The 25,195-nt window shown below is 48.5% G+C and overlaps 1 protein-coding gene across 1 annotated transcript in view; it reads right to left on the reverse strand.

The window, feature by feature from the left end:
• Positions 1 to 25,195, reverse strand: part of PDE8A (phosphodiesterase 8A) — a 2,218,572-nt gene that overhangs the window by 2,073,722 nt on the left and 119,655 nt on the right. The gene's annotated exons all lie outside the window — the stretch shown is intronic.

Here is a 25,195-nt window from a genome sequence, read left to right on the forward strand (position 1 = left end):
TCCTCAGTTTCTTCAGGTTCCTCTCCTCAGTAAAGGTTTATTCTTGTAGTCCAAAGTGATCTAATTTCATGGGATCAGGGTCCCAATATTTATACCCAGAAATCCTTTGTTCTCTGAGGGGAGAGGGGCCTTTGCCCAGTCCAAACCACTTCTGAAGAACTCTGTTTACTAGACTTCTCCTTTCCTTTCACAGTGCAGGGCAGGCACATCAGACGCCGCACAGGAGGGGGAGCCAGCATTGTGGAAGGCAAGTACAGTCCTCGAGCACTTTGTTTACAGGACTCCTTCTCTTCTTTCAGTGTGCAGGGCAGAGACATCAGCCGCTCACCAGGGTGTGGGGCCAGCATTATGGAAGGCAGGCACAGCCCTATTCAAGATTCAGGTATGACTCCTCCCTCCCATCTAGATGCAGATCTCTCTATTCACCACTGGGTAACTCAGCCTGTCTCCTGGAATTCCCCAACCCTGTCACTATCAAAACCAGACATAGGAATACACAAACTAGCAGAGGCAGGATTGAGTGGTCAGACAAGCAAATACCTAATTTCTAAAAGTGGTATTTGCAAACAGAATATTAAAATAAACTTTACTAAAAGATGTATTTTATTATTCTGAGTTCAGGCATACTAAACTCTAATTTCTACCATGTTCTCTGAGACAGTTAGGATTATAAAATGTAACAATTCTAACAGCCCATTCTGGCCTATGGAGAACAGGTAGCCTTGCAATAGCGAAAAACGAAAATGACTGTAATTCACTATTAAGACATGCCACACACATCAGGGCTTGTCCTACCTTATACTTATAATGCACCCTGCCCTTGGGCCTACCATAGGGGTGACTGATATGAAGAAAGGGAAGATTTAGGGACTGGCAAGTGGGTTCACTTGCCCAGTCAGCATGACAGTACCAGACTGCATGCAGGCTCTGCAATGGCACACCTTAGACACATTTTACAGGGCTGCTTCTGTGGGTGGCACAACCAGTGCTGCAGGCCCACTAGCAGCATTTGGATTTACACACCCTTTACACTCAGTGTACTAGACTAGGGTCTGACAAATAAACCAAATAGCCAAACATGGAACCACTGATTAGTACATCAATTGACAATAGGGAGCACTTGCACTGTGGCACTGGATAGCAGTGGCACAGTGCCCAAAGCATCTAACACCAACAAAAACACATGAGGCAATAACAAAAATGAAAGGGAGACCCACGCCAAAGGTGCCAGGCCTAACAGGTGTCCCCTCCAGATGAAAAGTGGGGAGAACGAGGGGGCGTGGTTGGACTAGCGATGCGGTGAGTTGTGTCCTTTAGGAGCTCGGTATCCCGCCACCGTTTGAAGCTATTAAAGCGGAGCTGGGGTGTGCAAACTGTCACCCTGGGGGTGGCCGCTGACCGCAGTGACCAGGTGAGGTAGCGGCAGTGGATTTCTGGTCTGCGGCGTCCCCCGGAGCAGATGACGAAGGGTGCATAGCGGCTCTGAGGCGGGAGCCGCCAATTTGTGCCCCTCACAGATGAGCTCGTCCCGCAGCCTGCCTGCCTCTGGGGGTCCCTGCGTCCCTGATGCGGGGAGTCAATCTGCGCCGGTGGCTGTGGTGAGGGGACGGCGGAGATCGAGCTGGTGTTCAACGGAGACCAGTGAGTGTGGAGCCGACAGAGAACCCTGGGCAGTTGCAGAGAGCCTGGAGTCCGCGCAAGTGAAATCCGGCCGAGAGGCAGAGGCCCGGACGGAGCTGGTGCTCTCTCCCGCCGGACTGAGGACCGGGTGGAGCTGCGGAGGCGGGGGCTTAGCTCATCGGCTGTGGCTGACGTTCCGGCTGGGGGACTTGCGAGTGCCCCCGGTGACCCAGGCTGGAGTTAGCGGAGGGGCAGCTGAGCCTGGACGGCCCTGTGGAGTGCCCGGGAGAGGTTTTGGCGGTGGGCCTCTTGATTGCGGGGCGGCGGCCCCTGCTCCCTGGGGCTGCTGGGCATTGTGACAATGGGCGAGAGGTGAGAGGCGAGACTGAGTGTGCGATTCCCCCGCCATTCTGCTTCTATGCGTTGAGAGGCCTGGAGACTCTGGCCCCTCGGTGCTCCTGCTCCTGGAGGCTTGTGCCCTAGCTCCGGTCCCCCGCCCTGTTGTGTCCTGCTACCTGCAAGTCACTGCTGCTGCTAGCAGGCCATTGCGCGACGATGGGGAGAGCGCAGGGCAGCAACACCAACAGCCGCCATTTTGGGACTGCGGCCTGGAGGGGCTGATCATTCTCCCCACATTCCGCCCTACACTGCCTTGCTGCCCAGAGGGTGAGTGGACTCAGGAGTACGCCCTCTGGGACGTGTGAGGGGGGTGTGGAGCAGCTGCAGTTGGGAGCGACCAGGACATTAGGCACGGGCGACGGGGGGGCGGCCGATTCAGGGTGCTTTTGTCGCCATTTTGAGACCCTAACTCTACGTTCGGAGACTGGCGCTACAGCGTGGGCCCCTTCCTTAGACTGTGCTGCTACCCTCGGGCTTGAAGGGAGTTTGGGGGCGGTCAGGTGGTGCGCTGGTGGCACTGCGTGGGCCTATGCCTTCTGATGTGAGGAGGTCCAGTGGAGGCTGCCCTTGTGACTGGTGAGCTGGAGTGGAGTGGCTATGGCCCAGATTGGACTGCAAGGAGCAGTGTGAACCAGCGCATCCCCCCCTTTTAGGGCCTCCTGCTGAGTGGCCCCTGAGCACTGAGCTGCCTCTGCTGTGTTGCGTGGAGGGCTGGTGTACTTTGCGGCTTGTGAAGGCGCTTGGGGGCTAGCCCTGGCCCTGGTGAGACTTGAAGGGTGCCTGTAGTAAGGGCTCCCCCACAAATACATAATAACTTGCATACTACAGTGCTGTACAGTCCCAGGATTGGGGGAGGAGGCGCCTAGAGCGAAGCGCCCAAGGAGGGGGGTGAGAGGCTATGGAGCAGGTGAATAGCGCGACCCCTGGACTAACTCACACAAACTTTATGGACATACTGAACTCCTTGCTTATTTACTGCGGGGGCAGGGAAGGGTCCATGTTGGTTGATAGGGAGGGTTGGCCCTCTGCGTAGGGACTCCCTGACTTTGCTGGCCCGGGGGGGTGGTCCTTGAGATTAACAGCGTCCTTCCTGGGGTCTCGTCTCTGGGGAGTTGGGCTGGATAGGGGCCTCCAGGGAGGTAGTACCTGAGTCCTGAGGGGCTCGGGCGTGTGCATCTGGTCCTCTAGTTGCCTCATAGCTCATTGCTAGCTGGACCTTGCGGTGACGGGGGCTGGACGGGGGTCCCTCCCGGGCACACAGCTCCTGGTAGGTACAGAGTGCGCAGTTTTGCTGCCGGCCTGCCACTACGGAACTGGCGATGACACGCTCCAAAGGGGGCAAAGCCGACCAGGCGGCGGCCTCCAAGGATAATTCGGTTGTGGCAATGTGGGGCAAAGCAGGAGCATTGGCGCCCGCTGAGGGGTCACAGCAAGCTGCTGGGGACTTGATGCCAGTGAACCAGGCATTTATAACCTCCTTCATGTCCGAACTTAAAAAGGAAATTGGCTCACTACGATATGAGGTACACTCCTGTGTGCGGGAACTTCGGAAGGAAGTCACTGAGCTGGGGGATCGGGTGGATGGGCTAGAGAAAACGGTGGAGGAGGGTACGGAGGACCAGGAGCAATTGTGTCAGCGCCTGGCAGCGTTGGAAGAACAAAACATAGAGCTACAAGTCAAGCAGCAGGACTTGGAGAACCGGAGTCGCCGGAACAACCTCCGTATCCGGGGGTTCCTATCGGGGCAGAGGGGAAAGACATTATGACCTATGTGGCGCAACTCCTCCATGAGGTTTGGTGGGATGAGGACGCTTCCCCGCCGGCTTTGGACTGGGCCCACCGGGTTCCCGGGCCGTGGGGAGACCGGGACTTTTCCCAGACATCTTGACACGGGTGCATTTCTTTACCGAGAAGGAGGCTATTTTAAAGGCGGCAAGGAACAAGCCAGACCTCCGATACGAGGGGTACAGGATACAGATTTTTCATGACTTGGCGCCCAACACCCTGCGCAGATGCAGAGCCTTCAAGCCAGTGACAGAGAAGCTGCGGGCCCTAGACATCCCTTATCAATGGGGCTACCGTTTTGCCCTCATCTTCCAGTGGGACAACAAGGGAAGAGTAATAAGGTCCTATTGGGAGGTGGCGCAGCTGCTTCGGCTACCGGAGTAGCCTTCGACCAGCCCTTCTCGACAACGGCGCCGGGAGCTGGTCCCAGCCAGGCCGTCCTGGACCACAGTACAGCGTCACCGCCGTTCCCATCCCCTCGATATATGATCTGCCTCGCAGGCCAAACAAGACATCATAGCGCACATTTGATCCCTTGAAGGAGACCGAAAGGGGCCACCTTCCCGCCCTTCCACTCCATGACCGACTGATTAGTGATTTGCTATGTTTTGAGACCTGGACCTCTGCTCATGCTGTCCCCTCCTCCCTGGGTCTTTTCTAGGTAGGGAACCCTAAGCATGCATCCCAGCTCCCGGCCAGCGTGGCGGGGTCATCTGGATCCTACCGTTGCTTGCCCTTGAGAAAACTACAGGACTCCCCCAGGCTGTTCCTAAAGGAGTGACATCCATGAGTGCATCTGAGCCCTTGGGTACAGGATGCCCTGTGACTGGGACAGTACAGTTTGGCCCTGTTGGCCTTTGTTGATACCCATTGCTGTGTGGCCCGGTTGGCCGCCTTTGAGATTATTGACTTCTTCTTCCTCTTCTAGCTCTTTACTGATCTCTCTCCTCTCTCTTTTTCTATCTGTGTGCAATGGGTATGGGATCCGGCGGCTGCGGCCTTCTGAGTGGGTGAGGGTGGAAGGACCCCTTTATGTGTCTATGTTCCTGCAGTGGCAGTTCTGGGGGGCGTGGGTGGGGCACGCTTGGCACTTAACATGACTGCGACCCTGCCTAGTCCCTTAAAGATTTTAACGCTCTCAAGGACCTGAACTTCTCCGATAAACGGAGGCAAATGTGGCGCTACCTTCTCCAGCAGAACCCCAACATCATATTCCTGCAGGAAACCCACCTGCTGCAAGCAGATGTGAAGCGCATGGCGCACCCTAAATATTGTCTTCAATTTTGGGCTGCAGCAGATACTAAAACGGCGGGTGTGGCGATACTGTGCAGGACTGGCTTCAGGCGGGGGGACACTAAACCTTTTAGGAGTGGGGATGGGCGTTTTCTTAAAGTTAGTGTGGAGATTGGGAGGCGCTAGTTTACTTTGTGTAATGTTTATGCCCCCAACCAGATGCAGGATAGATACCTCTAGGCACTCTTGCAGCAACATATTCCATATGGCGACCCTTCACTGGTGCTGGGAGGGGATTTCAACTTAGTTTGGGACCTGGAGACGGATCGTAGCTACACTTCTTTCAGCGGAACCGGGGCCATGTCCGCTGCGCAAGCAGATAACGGAACTGGGCTGATAGATGCGTGGCGCTATCACTCCACGGGGTTGAGGGACTACTCGTTTTATTCTCATGCCCACCGCACGTACTCTCGCATAGATTACTTATTTACCTCGCACGCCCTGGTGCGGGATGTGCTTGGAGCCTTCATGTCGGATATCTCGCTGTCTGATCATGCCCACGTCGAGCTGCTCCTGCAGGACCTGGACGCTTGCCCTGCCCGGGAGGCGCAGTGGTGCTTGCTGCCGAGTATTCCCTGGGATGCAGCCGACGTTGAAAGAATCTGGGCTGCCATTGACTCTTACTTTGCTAGTAACGACCTTCCGGAGACACCCTTTCCCGTGTTGTGGGACGCCTTTAAGGCCACGATACGAGGCCACATCGCCTCTCTCTCGATTGCGCGGAGGCGAGAGGCTTGTAAGTTGGAGGATAGCTTGGTGAAGGACATAATGCGAGCTGAGCTAAAGGACCGGGAGCATTCTTCTTTGGAGTCCAGGCGGCAGCTCGCCAACCTGAGAGGGCAGCTCAGGCTTTTGCGTACTAACAAGGCAGAGCACTCTTTGCTGGCGTTGAAGCAGCAATATTTTGAGGGAGGGGATAAGGTGGTCCGGTTGCTGGAAGGGAGACTGAGAGCTCAGGCGGCCAGAGCGCACATAGCCAATATCCAGCAGCTGGATGGAGCCAGGGTCATCTCGGGAGAGATAAATGTGAGGTGTTTCGGGACTACTATGCCGCCCTGTACCAGGGGGAGACTCCGTCCCCGGATGTGGTGGCGGCCGTCCTGAATAGTTAGGAGGGGACGCCATTGCACCCGCTCTGTGTGAAGGCTCTGGAGGGCCCTATCATCGAGGAGGAGATAACGGCAGCCATGAGTGACCTTCCTTTGGGGAAAACACCGGGGCCGATTGGCCTACCCCTGTCCTTTTATCGCATGTTCCAGTCACAGCTTCAACCCTACCTTCTGAGGCTATTTAATTCTTTTACGGATGCAGAGGGACCGACTTCTGACATGGGCATGGCGGAGATTGGGCTGGGTCCGACGATGATCATGAGGATCATGGCCCCATATATAGGACCGCAAGCCAGGATTAGGGTAATGGTCAGCTTACGGCACAGTTCTCTATTCATAGGGGTACAAGGCAGGGGCGCCCTCTATCACCCCTGCTGTTTGCCCTTGTAGTGGAACCCCTAGCAGAGATGATTCGTCGGGCACCCGATATTCATGGTATTCCCCTTGGCGGTCAGGAAAACAAGGTGGCGCTTTTTGCAGACGATCTTATCCTCACTCTCACGCGCCCTCAGGAGTCCCTCCCGGCACTGGGCGCGGTACTATGTCTTTTCTAGAGGGCCTCAGGTTTCAAGATCAACCACGATAAGTCTTGGGCCCTTAATCTTACCATTCCGAAAGAGGAGATAACCCCCCTGAAGGACCTGGTGCCCTATCAGTGGGCCGCTCACCACAATCGCTATCTGGGCCTCCTGCTGACCCCAACTTTGGAAACGTGAACATCGGTGAACTGGCGGGAATGTCGGAGAGCGCTCCTCGAAGACCTGCGGAGGTGGAGACCTCTGATGCTGTTGTGGTTGGGCAGACTCAATGCCATCAAGATGTCGATCCTCCCTAAAATTTTATATCTGTTCCAATGTCTCCCCACTCCTATCCCGCTCCACTGTATACGAGGCTCACGTCCTTTATCTGGGGTGGGAAGCAGCCTCAATTCTCTCAGAAGCTCCTCATGACATCGCGGGATAGGGGGGATTAGCTTGGCCTAATCTAGTGGACTATTACCGGGCCTCGCACCTCCGCTTTGTGGTAGAGTGGGGGGTGCGGGAGAGTGAGAAGGGATGGCTGCATATGGACCGAGCAGTGACGGGGCGAACCATCTGGGATCTTGCATGTCTACACCGGGCGGCACGCTCTAGGAGCGCTTATATAGCGGTGCCCACGAGAACGGTCCTAGAGATATGGGTAGGCTGTGGGGTTTTAGGTTTAAACCTATAATAACTGATAAAACCCCACTGAAAGAAAAATAGCCCTCACCGGTGAAAACATTTAAACACTGAAAAAACACCTGCACAACCACAAACTAAATGCCATTCAAAGAAAGGAAAAAGAAAGTGAAAGAGTCATTTTGTTCTTACTGAAGGGGTCAGTAAAATGTAATTTTGTTATACAAGCTAGTAGTAAGAAAGACTGGCTAACATTATTCTGCTTGAGTTTTGTTCTTTAGGGATGCCACTAAAATATTGTTTCTTCTTCCTTTTTCTTTTTTCAGTTTTATGGCCTTTGGTTTAAAGATGCAGGGTTTAGTTTCACGTTTTAGGTTTAGTTTAATTATTTTATAAACTGTAGAGAATCAGGACATATCAAACTCACATTTGATATTTTGGCTGCATTTGATTCTTTCACTGATAGGTAAAACGGCTAGTTTCATAAAAATCTTTCCTAATATGTCATCACATTTACTCATAGAGAATGGGTAAACACCCTTAATACATCAGACCATAGTTTCTAGTGGGACAGTATTGATAGTAAGTGAATTTCCAACACCTCAGTCTTTAAACATTAAATGCAAGGTATAGTGACAAGTATATATATCACCAAGCATCTGGGATAGTGGTGAAAACTTGACACCAGACTTTTGGAAAACATGGAACGCAGTGTCACTTGTTATGCACTGCAAAAAAGGTTCTTTCCAAGTTTAACAAAGATTGGAGTGATATTGTTTGTATTTGTAGTGATTCAGCTACGTATATAAAAATGTTATGTGATGACCTGTCAAAATTGATAACCGAGCTGAAGGGATTCCCTGTAGGAGATCCTTGCCACTTTTTAGATGGTATGCTGAAAGCATCTTTAAAATCTTCAGAGTTAATGAGGGATGCTATTGACTTTTTAGTCCATTCTGGTGCACTGTTTTCTTATGCCCAGGAACTAAAATGCAAATATTTATCAATTTGTGCTTTATGTGGCATCAAAGAAAGAGTCATCCCAACTCTATACCTTAGCTGACGGTTCTCAGCCCAAGGGGCTATAAATGCTGAGAGGGCCTTTTCACAGAAGTTTACATGGGAAGGAAAGCATGTTCGCACATGGCCAAAGACTCACTAAAGACGTATTGTATGGTGTACTACAATAAGATTAATTTGCAAAAATCTCTTTGGACCTCATATACTCTATACGTACACTGTCTATATACCATGTTTTTTTCAGTGCAGAAAGCAAGCAATGATAAAAGCAAAACGTTCCATAAACACCGGGAAAACACTTTTTCTGTTGTTATTAGTGGTGTGAAAATGTGTAACCACTGATAACCACTGTTTTTTAAGATATTGAAAACACTGAAAAAACCCCACCAGAATTTACCAAAAATAGAAACTGAAAACAGGACAGCCTAGATATGGGATAACATAGCTGTCTCCAGAGGCCTTACTACGTTTTCTTCCCCGCATACCCCGATAGCTGGGAACCTGGTCTTCCCGCCGGCCCATCAGACCCGCGCCTTTGACAAATGGATGCAGGGGGACAGCAGGGTGATTTGTGACTTGTATGAGGGGGGCACACTTAAGACCTTTGACCAATGTAGGGAGGAGTTCCACATACCATTGGAAGCGAGAATGCAGTATGCTCAGCTGCGACATTGGGTGTCTGAGGGGGAAATGTACCAGGCGGCCATCTGCAACTTTACTCCCTTCGAGAAGTTGGCGCGTTCTCTTGGGGGATCAAAAGAGCTGATTTCTCAGATCTACCTGATTCTGCAACACCCGCCGACTACGCCCTTTCACACATACCAGCGCCAATGGCAGCTGGCGTCCGGCACGGACATTGAGCCCTCACAGTGGGTTAGACTTTGGCGGGACATCCCCAAGGTACACCGGAGCATCCCACAGAGGGAGAATGCCTATAAACTCTTGGCTCAATGGTATTATACACCTCAGCGACTTCACAAGATGTTCCCCACATCTTTCCCTCTGTGCTGGAGGTGTCAGATTGCATCTGGGGATTTTATCCATGTCTGGTGGGCGTGCCCAATGTTGACCATTTTTTGGAAGGAGGTTCTTAGCCACATCAGGGGGGTACTAGGGTTTCCACTGCCTGAAGCCACGAGTACAATCCTACTAAGCATTAAACCTGTTAGCCTGAAGGCGCTCACCAGAAGTGATTGGATCTTAGCGCTCCAGATGCTGGGAGTGGCTAAGCAGCTTATAGCCCTATACCGCAAGAGAAATGAAGCCCCCCCCAATAGCAGCCTGGTTTGTATGGCTCTGGCATGTCATCACGATGGAGCTTTTTAAAGCGCGATTGCAGGCATGCAATATGCATTTTAAGGCAGTTTGACAGCCCCATGTCCAATATCTGCACTGTAGAACATACGGGCCACATGCCTACCAGGCTCAGAGCGCTGCGTCTCTTTGAGGATGCCATTGTTCCTCCTGACCCCGGTAGATTGCTCCTGTAGAATCCCCTGGGACGTGGATGCTGCTGCAGGTCTTCTTCCATTGCTTCCTCCCCGAGCGCACACTGCTTTCGTTCTTGCTGTGCTCCTTTCTCTCCTCTACCTCAATTTTCCTCTCCATTCCCCTTTTCTTCTTCATTTCTTTACTACTCTTTTAGTTATTGGGTCCTGTTGGGCTGACTTTAGATATTGGGCTAGTCACCCGCTTGTTTCATGAAATCGATCTTAGGGGTCTTGGTTTTTCGAATGTCCGAAGGGAAGTACAGCTTACAGCATAAAACGCGGCCGTCCCCAGTGGGGTTGTAGGTAAAACGCTGTGTAACAATTTGCCTTTCCCATGCGGGCCTCAAGGCCCCAGCGCTAAATTATTTCGCGGCCGGCCCTGCTTAGGGTTGTAGGCTTAATGCTGTGTTTAAATGGACCTGTGGTATGAGGTATTGCCGGAAAATAAAACAGACTTGAAATAACAGTGGGGAGAACTACTCTAACTCCTGGGACTTCTCTTCACTAAGGCGGAAAAATCTGAACAGGCCATCAGCGTTGGCGTGTTCTGTACCAGGGCGATGTTCAACCGTAAAGTCCATACCCTGTAGGGAAATAGACCTCCTCAACAGTTTTGGATTCTCACCCCTCATCTACATCAACCATCTGAGGGGCATGTGGTCTGAACCCGGAAGTGAGTCCCAAACAGGTATGGTCTCAGCTTCTTCAGTGCCCAGACCACAGCAAATGCCTTGCGCTCAATAGCACTCCACCTCTGTTCCCCTGGAAGTAACCTTCTAATGATAAAGGCTACAGGTTGATCTAGGCCCTCCTCATTCATTAGTGACAGAACAGCCTCCACACCATGCTCTGAAGCGTCTGAACGATAAACTCTCTTGAGAAATTGGGTGCCAGGAGCACGGGCCCCGAGCACATGGCACCTTTCAGGGCCTCAAAAGCTTTCTGACAGGTGTCAGTCCAGATCACCTTCTTGGGCTGCTTCCTGGAAGTCAGCTCTGTCAAGGGTGCAACAATGTTGCCATACCCCTTGACAAACCTCCTGTAGTACCCTGTGAGACCCAGGAAGACTCTCACCTCTGTCTCGGTTTTGGGTGGCTCCCAAGCCAGGATGGTTTCAATCATGGGTTGTAGGGGCGCCACCTGGCCGTTCCCAATTTGGTGTCCCAAGTACACCACAGAACCCTGCCCGATCTGGCACTTACTCGCCTTGATCGTGAGGCCTGATTTCCGCAGCGCCATCAACACTTCCCAGAGGTGGCGCAGATGTTCCTCCCAACTGGCACTGAACACTGCAATGCCATCCAGGTAGGCGGCACTGAATTCCTCCAGTTCAACCAACACCTGGTTGACCAACCTCTGAAAGGTGGCAGGGGCATTCTTCATCCCAAAGGGCATAACACAGAGCTGGAAATGCCCATCTGGTGTGGAGAATGCTGACCTCTCCTTTGCCCTATCAGTCAAGGCGATCTGCCAGTACCCAGACGTTAAGTCAAACGTACTGAGGTACCGGACATCCATTAGCCGATCAATGAGCTCATCAGCTCTGGGGATGGGGTGCGCGTCAGTCTTCGTGACTAAATTGAGCCCTCTGTAGTCCACACAGAAACGGAGTTCGGGTGTGGCACCCGGCCCTGCAGCCTTCGGGACCAAGGCCACAGGGCTGGCCCAAGGACTGCTAGATGACTCAATCACCCCAAGTGCAAGCATCTTCGAGACCTCCTCTTTAATGCAAGCCCTTACCCTGTCAGTTACCCTGTAAGACTTTTGCTTCACAGGTAAGCTGTCTCCTGTGCCCACATCATGGATGCACCAATCTGTGACACCAGGAACCAGTGAGAACAGATCAGAAAACTGTCCCAGCAACTGGCGGCAGTCATTCTGTTGCTCATGGGTCAGGGTGGAAGAGAGGTTAACACCATCCACTGACCTATCTTGCTCTGAGGCTGACAGGAGGACAGCAAGAGGTTCAGTCTCCTCCTCCATCCCAGCATCTGTTGCCAATAGCATGCCCACTTCAGACCTCTCTAAGTGGGGCTTAAGGCGGTTGACATGTAGAACCCTCAAGGGGTTCCTAGGAGACCGCAATTCCACCAAGTAGGTAACTGGACTCTTGCGCTCCACAACCTCAAATAGTCCGGTCCACTTATCCTGGAGCAAGCAGGGCTCCATTGGGGCCATCATCCACACTTTCTGGCCAGGTTGAAGCTCTACAAGAGTGGCATTTTGGTCATACCAGAGCTTCATCTCCTCCTGGCTGGCTTCCAGATTCGCCTCAGCGAGTTGCCTGAAACGCCTAGCCTGGTTCCTGAAGGACCGCATGTAGCAATATACATCCTGGCGAGGTTTCCTGGGAGATTGCTCCCAGCCTTCTTTAACCAAACTCAGAGGTCCTCGGACTGGGTGTCCATAGAGAAGAACAAAGGACTCAACCCTAGAGATTTCTGTGGCACCTCACGGTGTGCAAAGAGCAGGCATGAAAATTCTCTACATATTTTGCATGACAAAATTTTGCTCATTTCTATTGACAAATATAATGGCAAACACCTCTCATTGTGCATTTAGTAATCTTCCATTATGTTTGTGAGGAGTGTCATATAAAGTCCAACTGATGATGAGCTATGGTTACCTCGTGCTTGTGAATTCATATCTCGTGAAATATTCTAGGCTGTGTTCTGTGAAAAACGGCCTGGAGTGTTATATTTCTGTCATTAGAGGGTTAGACTCTTGGGATTTAATGTTTGCTATACTTTGACACCCGGTTGCAAGAGTTAAGGCAACCGGATGGCATGTGGATGTATATTGCTTAACTGGTGATCTAATACACAACTCTTTAATACTCTGAGTGCTATTAAAGAGTTGTGTATTAGATCGCCAACATTAAATCCCAAGAGTCTAACCCTCTAATGGCAGAAATATAACACTCCGGGCTGTTTTTCACCAAACACAGCCTAGAGTATTTTACGAGATATGACTTCACAAGCACGAGGTAACCATAGTTCACCATCAGTTGGACTTTATATGACACTCCTCACAAACATAATGGAAGATTACTAAATGCACAATGAGAGGTATTTGCCATTATATTTGTCAATAGGAATGAGCAAAATTTTGTCATGCAAAATATGTAGAGAATTGCCATTTTTAGTTTCTTTCTTTATGCAGAATTTTACCACTAACAGGTACAAATGCAGCACCTTACTAAAGGTACAACATTGACACTATCTATATATGTTTGTACGGCTTGTTTTTTACAGGTACTTAAAGACCAAAAAAGAAAGGTTAATATACCTGTTCTCAATAGAAATCCTAAAGATCTTTTTCAGAATATATATTTTCACTAGCACTTGGTCCTGAAGAAAGCCTAACTGACCCCACCTGGGCAACCACAGGCTGAAACGTGTCGACCTTTTTAACGGACTAACACCAGTGCAGGAAGACCCCTAACTTTTTTTTTCTTAGCACGCCCATGTTTTTAACAAAGCCTGAACCCAGATACAATAAAACTTTTCTCCTAATCTGGCCTCTCAAGCTTTTTAATTATAAAAAATGTTTTTCACTCACTTGTAAATCACTGTTTTTGATATCTGATCACTACTGGTTTAACCAGTGGTTAACCTCAGGGGGGAGGAAGCATAACCACTAACCTGATGATGATGCTGCCACGTACCTTCTAAGGCGGAGAACCAAGATATACCGCCATCCAAACCCTGGCACCTGATTGAGGGTTTTTTTATCAGTACTGAGTAACAAAAAACACAAAAAAACCCTAGTGACCCAGGACAAGTGATCCCCCCCCCCCTGAATTTTTTGTACTACGTACTAAGGAAGATGAATGGATCACGACCACTTCCTTCTTCCTCTTTGATTTAATACAGTATTAGCAGCGCACAGCTGTGGGAGTACCCTTCTCGAATTTGAGATCTTTATTTTTTCAATAAAAAGCACCCCAAATAGGAAGTGTGCAATGGCTGAGAATCTAGGACTCAGCTACACGACGGAAGAAATTAACGCAATTCTCTCTTTACCATCTCTACTGCAAGACATTGATCTCTCTCAGACCTTGGCTCAGAACTCTGACTGGGATGAGCTTACAGAAACCAAACGAGAACAAGTTAGGACAGCTGTCCATGGCATCATAATGACAGAGTATTTACGTGCCAATATATCACCAAAAGGCCTATGAGTAAGCAATGCTCCCCGCATTTTTCTCCACGATATCCTTTTCAGAAAGGACTGGTCGACGATTTCTTGGAAATGCATGAGGGACTACCTAGTGCTAATTATCAAGACAGCCACAATACTAACAGATGAACTCACAGTTAAAATCCAAATAAGTGAAGCAAAATTGAAAAACATGGTACCTATTACTGTCTACAAAAAAAAAGCTTGAAGAAAAAATCGAGAAATGAATGAGACAAAGCAGTATTTAACACAAAACAAAATACAAAAATTTGGGAAAGATCTGAAAAAATTGTCAATGGAACGCATGCATCCTTACCGTCATGATGATTACAAAGCTCCAGATAATGGATCAGACAATAATTCAAGCGCTGGAACCTTGACAGATGGTTCTGATTGGAGTGGTGATGACTCATATACTCCAAGAAGGAACAGAGGACAATATCGCCGCACGAACCGTAGAAGACCTAACATGTGGCATAATCAATACCATGGAAATCAGCATCAAGGCATACCCTTCCAACCATTTCATCCCACCTTCCCGGTTTGGTTAAACCCATTTTTCCATGGCCCTCCATCGATGGGACCCCGATTACACCACAAATGGGACAAGACCACACACAAAGGCATCCTTTTTTAGGAAGAGGCCGTCCGAATCAGAGAACCAGGCGAAAAGGAGTGACCTGGACGGATCAAGAACGACAAGTCCATACAAGGAGCATGACGGGGAACAAACCAGGAATGAGTGCCACAGCCTCATCGTCAACCTGACGGATGAAACCATAACAATGGAACAAATCAAAATCTTGAACAAAGGACTGGGCTTTGTCCCAACTCCTCCACTAGACACCTTCAAATTACAGTTTGAGATGGCTGAATTCTGTCGGAAACTAAAACTCAAAGCCTTCTTCCACGGCCAAGAAGAGTACATGACTGATGGGGACACCACATTACGTCGGAAATCCAAATTCTGCCCAATGAACCACCAAATTCCTATCGTAATATTGACCTTTGAACAGGCAATCATGGCAGAAATAGACGACTTGAAAAATCAGAGTATCCAACCATTCAAAAACCTTTCAAATATTGAACAACAAGCCCTGAATGAACTACGTGATAATGCTAACATTGTGATCAAACCCGCTGACAAAGGCGGAGGAAATGTACTACTTAACAAAGAGGGCTACAACCAACAGAGTCTAACACTATTATCAGATGAGAAATTCTACAGTAGAATCACAATCCACCCAACAGAACGTCTGCAAAGGGCAATCGAACTGATGGTGGAAGAGGCGGAAGTGAATGACTGGGTCTCAAAAAACAAGGCTGAATTCCTGCAGGCAACATCCCCCAGGATCCCATACTTTTATTCACTCCCCAAAACACAATAAAATCGTAACCACCTACAGGCAGACTCATTGTAAGCGGGATAGGTTCTGGACTAGAACCCTTATCCCAATTTGCCGACCAATATTTGAAACCGTTGGTCAAGAAGACTCCAACCTATTTAAAGGACACAAGAGATTTATTGAATCTCCTGGCAGACAAAACATACTCAGAAGAGAATATGTTACTCGTATGACTCAATGTGGAAAGTCTTTATTCGAGTGTTCCCCAACAGAAGACTCTCGACACCTTAGTGAAACTACTTTTTAACAATGGGAACATAAGACACCTAGGCACTTTGCGTTGGAATGCTGTAGGCTAGCCCTAACAGAGAATTATTTTGAATACAACAATGTGCTTTACGAACAATGCCACAGGACTTCCATGGGCAGCACATTTGCCCCTTGTGTGGCAGGGCTCTAAGTGAGTGATTTTGAAGAAACACACATACAAAACACTGTGAATCCTTACCAACAGAAGATCCTCTTCTGGAAACGCTATATAGATGACATCATCTTAATCTGGGATGGCAACAGGGAGAGTCTGGAAGATTTCCACAGCTGGATGAACACCAGAGATAAATGGCTGAAATTCACCTATACAGCTGACAATAGGAGTCTAGACTTTTTAGACATCAATATCTTTGCAGAGAATGGAACTCTGCAAACCAAAACTTTTTTCAAGCCAACAGCAAAAAATAGTCTTCTCTCATACAAGAGTTTCCATCCCCGCGCTTACGGCGCAACTGTAGCAAAACCCTAGACTATAAAATGCAAGCAGAAGATTTGTGCACCAAACTGAGACTTCGGGAATACCCAGAGAAGACCATCAACATTTTTAAAAAAAAGAGCCATGAACCAACCAAGAGAGAGCTTGCTAGATACCACCCCGAGAATGAAGGAAAAGGACTTAATCACCTGTGTTACAATTTACAACGTGGCGTCAAACAAAATAAAGAATGTATGGCGAATAAAAACTGGCGAATCATTACATCAGGTGGATTAACTTGACCAAAACCAAGATTTGCAAACAAAAGGACGAGAAATCTCAGAGACATCTTGGTACACACCCGACCACCACCACAAAAGAGAGGAGAACAAAGACCACAATTTTGGGACAATCCTCCAGTGGTTGGTCATTTTCCCTGTGGTTCATGCTCCGTATGCCATCTAACCACTGCAACAAAAACTTTACAACTATTACTAGACCTCAAATGGACAATCAGGTACCAAACGAACTGTAACACCACCCATGTCATCTACATGATCACCTGCCCATGTAGTTTATGCTATATCGGCATGACCTGTCGTGAGGTCAAACAACGGATAGGTGAACACAGGAGTAATGTGAAATGCCAAAAAATGACAACAAAAATGAGCAGTCACTTTATAGAGGCAAAACATACCACAAATGACCTGAAATGGGTAGTCCTAGAAACCTTATCCACAAGAACACACAACGCAGAAAAAGTACTTTTCGAAAAAGAACAAATATGGGTGCACCGCTTACGAACGAATGAATGAGGACTCAATGATAACATACCCTGGCTAAGCCTTAATCACTAAACAGTCCGCAAATGATAACTCAATCAGATTTGTAAGCCTTCTGATCAACACAATTAATTTACCAGGATGACCGTAACGTTTGCACGAAACCAACGCGGAAAATACATATCCAAATCACAAGCCTGATTGATCTTTCCTCATTACTCCGCATAATAAATAAACCTCAACCCCAGGCAGAGAATAAAATAAGCAAAAGATACAATCCCACACTGGGGAGATCGATTTACACATCATGGAAAAAAAATATTCTAATTCCCCATTTGTGTTATTTTTGATTCAATTATTTTTGTAATTCACGCTGAGCCCTTTCTGGGAAAATGATATCGATTATGTATAAACGTCGAAGTCTGTTGTCCATTTCTATACCCTATTTCTGAAACTTGAAAAACAAACGAGAAGAAACCCCTTCTACATTCCCATACTGGGGAGATCGATTTAAACATTACGCAAACTAGCATTCTAATTCCCCTTTCATATTAATTTTGATTTACTAATTTCTGTAATTCAAGCTGAGCCCGTGAAGGATTACTTTTTCTGGGAAATGATATCGATAATGTAAAAACGTTGAGTCTGTTGTCCATTTCTATACCCCATTTCTGAAACTTGAAAAGCTAAGGAAAAGAAACCTCTTCTACTTCCGGGGATCGAAAGGTAAAGACAGCACAAGTCGTGCGCACACGAGGTACACGCGCCTTCTGAATGGAGTCTTCACGTCAAAACCGTAATGTACCAAACAAATGCCAATTGTGACATCTGTAATATATATCTGTTACCTTTTCCAGCAGGCACAACCCCCTGTGATCACCCGAAGAAGGCAGAAATTACTGACTTTAAGGTACGCATTAGCGGGATAGCAGGGGAGATTCACACATTACCAGGGATCCCCTTTTGAGAACTACGTATTCACATTAAAATCGTCAACCCATACGAGTTTACTCAGATGCCACATTACTCATTTCATTATCCCCGACATGAACAACTTGTTGTAGCGCCCTTTATTATATTTCAAGAACTTGATGTGGATGTTTCTAGGTTTCTCGCAAAGAGAACCCACAGAGGCCAGATACCAATATCCACATCGAGGTTGTTACACGATTTATGAGCGGCAATATAGCACTCAGTATTAAAGAGATGTGTATTAGATCGCCAGTTAAGCACTATACATCCACATGCCATCTGGTTGCCTTAACTCTAACAACCGGGTGTCAAAGTATAGCAAACATCAAATCCCAAGAGTCTAACCCTCTAATGGCAGAAATATAACACTCCAGGCCGTTTTTCACCAAACACAGTCTAGAGTATTTTACAAGATATGACTTCAGAAGCACAAGGTAACCATAGCTCACCATCAGTGAGAGGAGTTTGCCATTATATTTGTCAATAGGAATGAGCGAAATTTCGTCATGCAAAATACGTAGAGAATTGCCATTTTTAGTTTCTTTCTTTATGCAGATTTTTATCACTAACAGGTACAAATACAGCACCTTACTAAAGGTACAACATTGACACTATCTATATATGTTTGTACGTCTTGTTTTTTACAGGTAATTAAAGATCAAAAAAGAAAGGTTAATATACCTGTTCTCAATAGAAATCCTCAAGGTCTTTTTCAGAATATATATTTTCACTAGCACTTGGTCCTGAAGAAAGCCTAACTGACCCCACCAGGGCAACCACAGGCTGAAACATGTCGACCTTTTTAACGGACTAACACCAGTGCAGGAAGAGCCCTAACTTTTCTTTCTTTGCACGCCCATGTTTTTAACAAAGCCTGAACCCAGATACAATAAAACTTTTCTCCTAATCTGGCCTCTCAAGCTTTTTAATTATAAAAAAAATGTAATTCACTTGTAAATCACTGTTTTTGATATCTGATCACTACTGGTTTAACCAGTGGTTAACCTCCGGGTGGAGGACGCCTAACCACTAACCTGATGATGATGTGGCCACGTACCTTCTAAGACGGAGAACCAAGATACACCGCCATCCAAACCCTGGCACGGGATTCAGGGGTTTTTATCGGTACCGAGTAACGAAAAAACAAAAAAACCCTGGTGACCCAGGACAAGTGATCCTTTCCCCTCTCTTGATTTTTTGTACCTTTTACCATTGTGGCACGGAGCTACAGACTTTTGGATTGGCATACCCGGTTCGACTCTTGGAGTTGGCTCTCCTACCTACCTACAACAAAAATATGTATAACTCCCTGAGCTGATGTATTGATGCCCGCGTGTTTAAAGCGCAATTTCAGGGAAGTTTTGAACTTGGAAAGATAAGCTGTGTAGATATTTTGCAGGGGACTGGTGGCTGCATGCATATGTATATCAATTCCATTGTATGAAAGCAGCATTGATTGCAGACTTTATGTCGTGTCATTACAACACTAATTAATGGCACTCCTTGTGTTGACTAATGTAGGATAAAAGGCCGAGGTAGCCCCGTGGATTTAAACCAGTGACCTCATTGTCTCACCAACAACTGCAGCAAAGATGCTAGGCAACTGAGCTACCACACCATGTCACCCTTCTGCTCCCGTTCACACCCTGGAGGAACAACAGTGCTTCAAACTGAAATGTAGAAACGAGAGTACACATCGTCCCACATCACCAGCCTAGTACTGGGAAGTGCCTCTACTCTCCCTTTGAAAGCATTGAGACCCTGCTGAGAAGTGATGGTACTCAGTTTCCAATATAAGAAGTACAGTACTCGGTATCTCCACTTGACCAACATGTGTGAATCTGTGCACGACACGTCTCTCGCCGCACATCTTTTCTCAATGAGCTAACAATGCCAAAAGTAGGGGAGGAGCTTCGCGTGCAACCAAGATGCCCGCGTGAGCACAGGGCTCCCGAGACCGTCGCAACCTCCCGCATATATCCTGTAGCTTATCCTGACTTTCATATATGTCCCCGTGAAGACGAACCGCTGGTGAGGCGAATACTGCAACCAGAATCCAGATCGGACCCCGGGAGCCGGAGTTATGACGATTTGAAGATCGAGGCCTGCGCCCCCGTGTTGCCCGGCTGTGGAGTTGGCATGGTGCCCGAGCTGTAGTTGAACAACATCGGCCTGAGGCGGCGGAGACGACCGGTCCGGCTTACTTTCACTTTCGTTTTTAGTCTGCTGGAAGGACCAAATACTACGGATTCCGCACTGCTGCTCGAGGAACCTCGGAGATCTCCATCTTTCTACCAAGGTCGACCGTTGCCGGGCATGGCCTTCCACCTAGCCTCTTGATTGCGCGTATATCCCCCTGCCCCAGCTTGGAATCCTTTTCACTGTCTTCACGATGGCGGGGAAGCCGGAGGGGGACAAGCAGAGATCAAAGGCTATTTGGCGGGGCAGCTATACCCAAACCAACATCATGGATCGCTATGCCCAGGCTAAGGTGTCGCCCAGTGGACCGGGTAGGTCGCTGGAGGGAACGAAAGATCCACTGACCTCAGCGACGGAGCCTACCCTGCAAGATGTCATGGCCGCCATTGATGGGATCAGACCGTCCCTCTGGGGAAAATTGGAGACTCTTGCCTATAAACTTAACACTGTTGCAATAGATGTGAATTTGATCTGCACGGACCTAGCGAAAACCAATGAAAAGGTTAAATAGCTGGATATTAAAAACTTCTAGCCTGACGGACGACGTTGTTGAGATACAGACAGAGGTTCCCAACCTAAGGGCTTCCAATGACCTCCTTGCACGTTGGCTGGAGGATTTTGAAGGAAGGTCTAGGCGGAATAACGTCCGTATTATAGGAGTTCCGGAGAAGGCGGAGGATTGAGCTACTGATCTTTTTGTGGAGAACCTGATCATGAATCATCTTGCACCCAAGGGACTGAGCAATTTTTTCACTGTGGAACGAGCTCACAGAGTTACGGGTGAACAACCCAAGACAGGTGCCCCACCGCGACCTATAATAGCACGAATTTTTAATTTCCGTGACAGAGACGCTATCCTGCAGGCTTCGCGTACAGGCGGTCCCATAAAGTTTGAGAACACTACCATCAGTTTTTATCCAGACTTTACCCAAGCCGTGCAAAAACAGAGACTTGGTTTTCTTTGGGTGAAAAGGAAACTCCGAGAGATGGGCCTCAAGTACGCCATGCTTTTTCTGGCCAAGTTGCGTATCGAATATGCAGAGGGGACTTATTTTTTCGACAGACCAGACGTAGTGTCCAACTGGCTTGATACTCGCCCGGCCCATCATCCGCAGGACGGGCGGAGTGGTGGCGCGGAGGGCGAATCGATGGACCAGGAATAAGCCTTATCATTGACTGGTTCCTGGGGTATTCTGGAAGCTTCGAACTGTGGCGCAGTAATTGTGTAATGTGATTTTGTGAGACATTTCGGGGGGGTTGCGGGGCTATTGGGGGGTCGTTTTCCTCCTCTGCTTAACTTTCTGTAGATTAGTTTAGATGTGGGGGTGACAGGCACACTGCAAGTTGGGGTGGCTTTCTAGTCTTATGCAGGGGTGCAGGGTGAGGGGTGTTGTAACAGGCTGTTTGGTGGGGATGAAGGGGGTTGTGTTGTTTTTTCAGTTTCGTTTTCTGCAAGGCAATGTATTGCAAGACGTTCTGATCGGAGACTGGGTTCCTCTTGGGGTTGGATTTTCGTTCTTTTGTGGGATGGGGGCAGGGGGTTGAGACTTCTGAGTTGGAATGTGAATGGGCTGGGGGATAGGATAAAGCGTGGGGTGGTACTGCAGCAGTTAAAATGTCATTTCCCAGATGTGGTCCTACTACAGGAAACTCACTTGATAGGAAATACATGGTATGCTATGAAGGGGTATCGTTTGGCCGCTCATGCAGGGTTTTCCTCAGGTTCCCGAGGGGTGGGTATTCTTATCAAGAACTCTCTCCCGTTTGAGGTGGATGCAACGGTTCTCGATGATAGAGGGCGCTATGTTGTCCTTACTGGTCGTTGGGAGGGTAGGACCCTGTCCCTGGTATCCGTATATGTCCCTCCCGGTGTGCAGTCCACTACCTTCGCAGATCTGGGGCTGGTTCTCCTAGCTCTCCCCGAGGGGTCATTGATATTGGGTGGTGATTTTAATGCGGTTGTGTCTGGTATTCTTGGTAGACATCCACCTAGAGACCTTAAAGGGGCGCAGAACTGGCTTTGTGGTCTCATTGACACCTTAGGCCTTGTAGACTGTTGGAGACTGTTGCATCCCACTCAGCGGCAATACACGTTCCACTCCGGTGCCCATGGTAGCCTTTCGAGGATTAACTACGTCCTGGTGCCTGCTGCACAGGCGACTTCTGTCGCTGAGGTTAAGCATATGGCCCGAGGAATTTCTGATCACTCTCCTCTGTGGCTTCAATTGAATTGTCTTCAGGGCCCCGATCAACTCTTGGTATCTCCGTAATCCTAAAACTCGTAACAATCTGATAAAGTCACTTGATCTATATTTTTCAGAAAATGAGGGCTCATCTCGTCCGCAGTGTCGCTTTGGGAGACCTTCAAAACAGTTCTCAGGGGTAAAGCCCTGTCTTTGATTGCTGGCGTTAAAAAACTGAACAATGAGGCGGTGGTGAATGTTGAAACTGAAATAGCGGACCTTGAGTTAGACCTGGAACAGGAGGTAACCCGTGCGAAGACACATATGTTAAGATTGAAACAATTGGAATATAGGGCTCTAGTTACAGATGCTGCTAAGGCCATGAGTCGAGAGCAACAGGGTCGTTTATATGACGTGGGAGATAAAGCAGGTAAATTGATAGCATGGTTGAACAAGAAGGACAGGGCTAGTCGGGTCATGCCTGAGATTGAGAGGGTGAGTGGTGTGCGGGTCTCAGATCCGGTAGAGATTGTTGAGTGCTTTGCTGATCACTTTCATACGGTATACTCCCCCGTGTCAAATAGGCCGGAAGAAGACTCTCATTTGTTGCTGCGTGACATTGCATTGCAGAGTCTCTCGGACGTTGATAGAGAGCGAATGGACAGCGCACTAACCGCCGATGAGGTTGCCCTTGCGATCCGCTCCTTGCGGTCTGGTAAGGCCATGGGTCCTAATGGGCTGCCGATAGAGCTATATAAGTTGCGACCCGATAAGATAGCTCCCTATTTGAGAGATATGTTTTAGAAGTCTCGTGAGTGTGGCTCTCTCCCCCGAGACCAGAGACTTGAGACGATTGTTGTTATACATAAAGAAGGGAAACCAAGGGCCACGTGTGGGTCGTATCGTCCTGTATCTCTTGTGAATGCCGAGCCTAAGATTGTCGCAAAGGTGCCGGCCAATCGCTTGATCACTGTCATTAGTGACCTGGTCCATCCGGATCAGTCCGGTTTTATTCCCCATAGTAACACCGTGTTGAATCTCAGGCGTCTGCATGGAGTTCTCGCGAGGGCTGGGACGTTGTGCGAGCCGGCCATCTTGGCGTCCTTGGATGCCACGATGGCTTTTGAGACCATTGAGTGACCTTATTTGTGGGCTGCATTAGCTAAATTTGGTTTCGGTCCTGGATTTATAGGTTGGGTCTGGCTTCTTTATGAAGACCCGCTTGCTCAGATCGTAGTTAATGGTCGCGTTTTGGTACCGTTTAGTCTCGGGCGTGGTACCCGTCAGGGATGCCCCCTATCACCGCTCCTATTTGCCCTGGCCCTGGAGCCCCTTGCTGCCTGATCCGCTGGGAGCCCTCCATAAGGGGTATCCGGTGGTCTACTGATTATGAAGATTGCATCTTGCTCTATGCGGATGACATATTGCTATATCTCACCTCACCCAGGAAATCGTTGATGGTTTTCTGTGATGTCCTGGCCTCCTTCGGTAGAAACTCGGGTTTAATTATCAATTGGGCCAAATCCTATTTATATGTTCTTTCTAGCGATGTCCCCCTCCTCCCGCGTAACTGCCCTATACAGGTGACACAAACGGGATTTAAATATCTGGGTATTTGGGTCTCCACAGATCCTGTAGCCCGGTATGGGAAAAATCTGGGGGCAATGGAATAGGTTTCGAGGTGACATATGTACACCATCCGCAATGGATGACATCGATATTCCACTTTCCCCCTGACCCTACATTCACTGTTTGTAATATCACCTGATTATTGTCTCTCCCCTGTGCCCCTCCTTCCCTACAATGATTGCTTATTATTTGATGTACTGTCTACCTGACCTCATGTAAGCGAAGCGCTGTGTATATTGTGTCTGCCTTGCTTGTTTTATTTAATAAAAATAAATATAATTTTTATTTTTATTTTTAAACAATGCCAAAAGTAGGTGCTACAAAAATACAACAGACCGGCACCTGTACAGGTGCTGGGCTACAGTAAAGCAATCACTCCTATAAACACAGTAAAAGTTGGAAGAAACACTTTATCTTCTAGAAGGGAGAGTGGCAGCTGCAACTTACACGGGACCCCACACAAGACGCCCAGCTCCTCCTGCACGGGGGTGATCAGGCTCTTGCCATTGCTGCACAATCTGGGTGCAGCAGAGCAGCTGATAATTTAAAATAACAGAATCCTGGAGGTCCAGGGTGGCGGCGGCAGCAGGGGTCCCAGCTTGGTGTTGTGGGAAAGCGTTTCACAGATGGACGGCAGCCTGTGAGGAAAGTCCATCTGTGAAACACAAGTAGAGTAAAAACACTGCTGAATGCAGATAAAGTCCCGAGTCCCCTATTCGCTATATATAAGAATAGAAAGGTGCGTTCGCCATCATGCGACAACCAGCAAATGTGGGTGAGTTGACCGGTATGCTGGCCAGCATAATATAGTCACGGCCATGCAAGTCACAACCAGGCACCGTGATAGGCATTAGGCTTAAACCAAGGAAGTGCACCACAGGGGCTCACAATGAAGATGGGGGCCTAATTTTTAAACCTTTCTCTGCTGCATGCGTAATTTAAACAAGCAGCACAGTGGGCGTCCGCATCCACCACAATCTTCAAGTACCGTCAAGAGTCACCAGTGCAGCAATGTGAGAAAGCAGAGAGACTCAATAGCGGCTCGCGAGGAGACCGCCAGCTGTATTATGTCTCGCTGCACTTGCAGCGTTGCTCGGACGCACTCCCAAACCGCAAGAGCTGGCAGTTGGAACCAAAGTTGGCTCTGCACCAGCGGAGCGACAAGAAACGGCAGAGGGCAGAAAAGTACCTTCATAGCTGCCAAGGTTTCAGATTGCCGTGTGTGACATTTTTAAAATGTCAGTGAAATTATGAGTGACATTCGAACGACTATGAGTGACA

This window comes from Lissotriton vulgaris, chromosome 2_1, assembly GCF_964263255.1.
Source record: "Lissotriton vulgaris chromosome 2_1, aLisVul1.2, whole genome shotgun sequence".
NCBI lineage: Eukaryota > Metazoa > Chordata > Amphibia > Caudata > Salamandridae > Lissotriton > Lissotriton vulgaris.